This window comes from Zingiber officinale, chromosome 11B (assembly GCF_018446385.1).
Source record: "Zingiber officinale cultivar Zhangliang chromosome 11B, Zo_v1.1, whole genome shotgun sequence".
In the NCBI taxonomy this organism is placed as follows: domain Eukaryota; kingdom Viridiplantae; phylum Streptophyta; class Magnoliopsida; order Zingiberales; family Zingiberaceae; genus Zingiber; species Zingiber officinale.
Window position 1 is genome coordinate 20,449,511 of NC_056007.1, and position 4,683 is coordinate 20,454,193.

The following is a 4,683-nucleotide window of genomic DNA, read 5'->3' on the forward strand; positions in this document are numbered from 1 at the left end:
TTAAAATTTTCAACTAATAAAACTTTTCGTATAATAAAATTTGAACTGAGTTCGATGTTACCTCTTCCGATTACCTTTAGTTTACCGTTGTTGCAGAATGCAACTACTCCTAATCCTTTTAATTTGAGCTTTGTGAACTTCAATCTATCTCCAGTCATATGTCTGGAGCATCCACTATCCAACATCCATTGATCCAATTCCTACACAAAAAGTATTTGAATTGGAATCTATTTAATGGAACAGGTAGTTTGATTGAAGTTGATGATGTGCGTAGATTGTATACACTTATTAGTATGTTTTGACGCTCATTCACATACTTTGAGTATGCTTGATCTATGTATTTTTGTACTTTTAGCTTTCCTTTTTAGCATATTTACTCTTTTTGTTCGGAGATATGCTTTTGTGCATCTTCTGTATGCAGGAGTTGAATTTGGCGAAAAATGCATGTTTGAGACCAAATTTGCAAGCAAAGCGATGAAGGAAGCCATGACACTTGAACCCTACACGGCCCTACCATAGGGGGTTGCCCAGGCCGTGTAAGGATGAGAGGCCGTGTAGCTGCACCAGAGAAGAAAGATGGTATGACCGTGGGAACCTCACACGACCGTGTCAAGTTTTGAAGCTCAGGGAAGCAGGGACGTGTACATCACACGGCCATGTCAGTTTTCCAGAGATAGGAGAAGCCTCGGTCGTGTGCGCTACACGATCGTGCGAGGTTTCCAGACAGCAGGAGAGTTTTGGTCATGTGTACCACATGGCCATGTCAGGTTTCCAGAGGAGAAGGCAGTGCAGGTCATGTGGATCTACACGGCCGTACAAAAGGGGCGTTGGTATAGGCAAGATACGGCCGTGTGAGGTCAGCAGAGAAGAGAGTGGAACAGGCTGTGTGAGCCTCACACGGTAGTGCCACGGGGCCGTTTGGCACCCAAAACTCATCTCTATATAAGCATTTCTTCTTGATTTACACGGCCATGTCAGTTTTCCAGAGATAGGAGAAGCCTCGGCCGTGTGCGCTACACGATCGTGCGAGGTTTCCAGACAGCAGGAGAGTTTTGGTCGTGTGTACCACATGGCCATGTCAGGTTTCCAGAGGAGAAGGCAGTGCAGGTCGTGTGGATCTACACGGTCGTGCAAAGGGGGCGTTGGTATAGGCAAGATACGGCCGTGTGAGGTCAGCAGAGAAGAGAGTGGAACAGGCTGTGTGAGCCTCACACGGTAGTGCCACGGGGCCGTTTGGCGCCCAAAACTCATCTCTATATAAGCATTTCTTCTTGATTTAAAAGAGGATCTTCTCCCTCTTGGGAGAAAGGAAGATTTGGGTCTTTCCTTCCAATCTTGGGAGGATTTCTCGGTGATCTAAAGGAGGATCTTCAACGGATTCGACTCCGGGAGCGTGGATTGGATCCGAAGACCAAGCTTCATCTTAGATAAGTTTTCTTTCTCTCGTCTTCTTGGATTGGGGATCAAAGAAATGCTTGTAATCTTTGTATTTTCGGATTTCTCTCTTCGATTCATGGAGTAGATCTCTTTGTTTTAGGATGGAGGGAGTATTTGTATGATGAATTGATGTAAACTCTTGTGGATTTGCCATTTCCTTGTTTCTATGATATTGTCTTGTTTGTATCAATTCAATCTTGAATGAATCGTTGTGATGTGGACCTAATTCTCATTTTAGATTGATTGTTTGAATGTCCTATGGATCTTGTAGAGATTATCTCCCACTCGATTTTTCGAGGGAAGCATGCGAAAGGTGCAAGCCCATGTAAGGACGTTTGAGGGATAAGATTTAGGGAAAAATAGGATGATTCAAGAGGGTAGGATAGATTTGGGGATTAATCTTTATATCTTATGGGTTGAGAAGTATGATCTTTGTGTTGATTATCTGAGGGATCTTCGTGACAGGAACATGCCCGTGTAAGGACAACATAAGTTCATATCTAATTGATCACATTTAGGTATAGATTTCAGTTCTAGGACGGTTGTCTATTGCAAGAGAGAACCGGCAACCTTCTATAAATGTTGGACAATTGAGAAATATGATTTGGTAGATCATTTACATTGAGAAATCTTACAAAGAAACCAAAACTCCTAGAACATGCCTTTATCATAGCCCATAATCTTGTTTGTTGATCTTTCATTTCTATGTTTACTTTTCATTAGTTACCTTTAGCTTTTGGAAACCAATTGATTAGTTGTTTGGCTAACTCGCATTGAAACATTTCTAGTGCTTATTCCAGTCCCTGTGGATATGATAATCTTTTATATTACTTGCGACATTTCCGTACACTTGCGGAGGTCAACAAGTTTTTGGCATCGTTGTCGGGAACTGCGCTATAACATTAGGAATTATCAATTGAGTTAGACTAAACATAATTTTTCTTTCTTTCTTTTCATTTGCATAGTTGTAACTAATTGTTAGAATTCTGTTTTTATAAGTTTTAAATTTCTTGTATAACACTCTTGACAATTTCTTTCTGTTGTGATTCTAATTCTGCATTTTAGATTCTAATATTCTTTGTCTAACTTTTCTCTATTTTCTTTTGATTTACTCTTTCTCTGTCTTTTTCTTTTATAAACATATCTTGTCATCTTGTTCTTGTGTATGTGAAGATCTAACTTTATAGGAGAACTTCTTCCTCTAGACCCTGAGATAGTCAGAACATTTCATAGAAGAAAAATTCTGCAAAGACAATAAGAAGAACAAGAACATTCTATTATGGCGAACAGACCACTAAAGGATTATGCAGCACCTTATGCTAGGGGTTTTCGATCTAGTATTTCAAGGCCTTCAGTTGAGGCAAATAATTTTGAGATCAAACCTGCAATCATATCTATGGTGCAGCAAAATCAATTTGGTGGAGGACCGCATGAAGACCCAAATCAACACTTGGAGGTCTTCTATGAAATATGCGGTACAATGAAAATGAATGGTGTTCCTTCAGAGGCAGTGCGTCTACTATTGTTTGGGTTTTCTTTGAGAGATAGAGTCAAGCAATGGTTGAATTCTTTGGCTCCAAATAGCATCACCACATGGGAGCATTGCAAGCAACAATTTCTTGACAAATTCTATCCCCCTAGTAAAACAGCTCATATGAGGAACCTTATTGCAAGCTTCAAACAAGCGGACTCAGAATCTTTATTTGAAGCATGGGATAGATACAACAGCATGCTCAGACAATGCCCACACCATGGTTTGGAAATATGGTTAGTGCTACACACATTTTATAACGGCATCAACTATCACACAAAAGTGTCCCTTGATTCAGCTACTGGAGGGGCACTTATGAACAAGAGTTTAGATAAAGCCGAGGAGATAATCGAGAGCATAGCACAAAACCACCATCAATGGGCTAATGAAAGAAGTGGTGGCTATTCTTGTATGAACCCAACAACAAAAGCATCAGGAAAATTTGATGTTGATGCAGTGACTTTGTTGGCCGCAAAACTGGATGCTCTTACAAAAAAATTTGAGAATATGGGAGTTGGCTCAAGTACAGCCAATGCCATTGTTGCTTCTTGTGAAGTATGTGGGAGTTCTGAACATCTAAGTGACTCATGTCCATTGGGGGCTATAACAGCACAAATCAATCAATTAGAATAATGTGATGCAATCATGGGTTTCAATCAGAGGCAGAACAACCCTTACTCAAATACTTACAATCCTGGATGGAAGAGTCATCCTAATTTCTCTTATAGAAATAACCAAGATCAAGGACCATCCATGGGGGCAAGGGCTAATTTTTAATCCGGGCAACAAAATTTTCAGCAACAATCTTCTCAAGGCTTTCCTATGTCCAAAATTGAAAAGATGTTTGAAGAAATCATGTCTAGTCAGAATGAAATGAAACAGGCTCAGAACGAAATGAAACAAGACATTTTGAAGCTTACTCAGAGAATGGATAATTCTGATGACATCAAAAGATTTTGGAAAGTCAGATTGCCCAACTAGCTTCCTCATCATCTAGAGCACCAGGACAATTACCTGGAAAGCCTGATGTTAATTCTATGGAGCACTGTAATAGAATTGAGTTTAGGAGCGGACGGACCTTGGGAGATCCCCAAGTGGCTGCTCCAAAAGGGATGCACAATGAAGAAGAACTCTCTCCTCCATCACCAAATCAGATTCAAGTTGATGAGGAGAGTACCACTAAGGTTGAAGAGACTCTTCCACTTAACCATCAAAGTATAGCAGTCCCTTTTCCTCAAAGACTTATTATGTTAAAGAAGGATGAAGAGTTTGGAAAATTCTTGGAGAAGGTAAAAGAAATATATGTTGAAGTACCACTCATTGATGTAATCCTTCAAATGCCCAAGTTTGCCAAATTCTTGAAGGACATCATGTCAAATAAGAGAAGGAAAGGAGATATAGAGACCATTGCACTTACAGAGGAATGCAGCGCTCTTTTTGAAAAGAACACTTCCCCAAAGTTGAAAGACCCTGGAAGCTTTTATAGTCCTTGCAATATAGGAACTGAATTTATTGAGAAAACTTTTTATGATTTGGGGGCAAGTGTTAGCCTCATTCCTTATTCCATTTGTAATAAATTAGGTCTCAAAATCTTTAAACTTACTACCATGGCACTACAACTTGTTGATCACTCCTACAGGTACCCTATGGGTATCGTTGAAGATGTGCCGTAGAAGTAGGTGGAAGTATAATTCCCACCGATTTTGTTGTGTTAG

At 40.0% G+C, this 4,683-nt stretch overlaps 1 pseudogene; it reads right to left on the reverse strand.

Annotated features, from left to right (window-relative positions):
- Positions 1–3,123: 3,123 nt before the first annotated feature.
- LOC122035608 lies at positions 3,124–3,195 on the reverse strand (annotated as a pseudogene).
- Between the last annotated feature and the right edge of the window lie 1,488 nt (positions 3,196–4,683).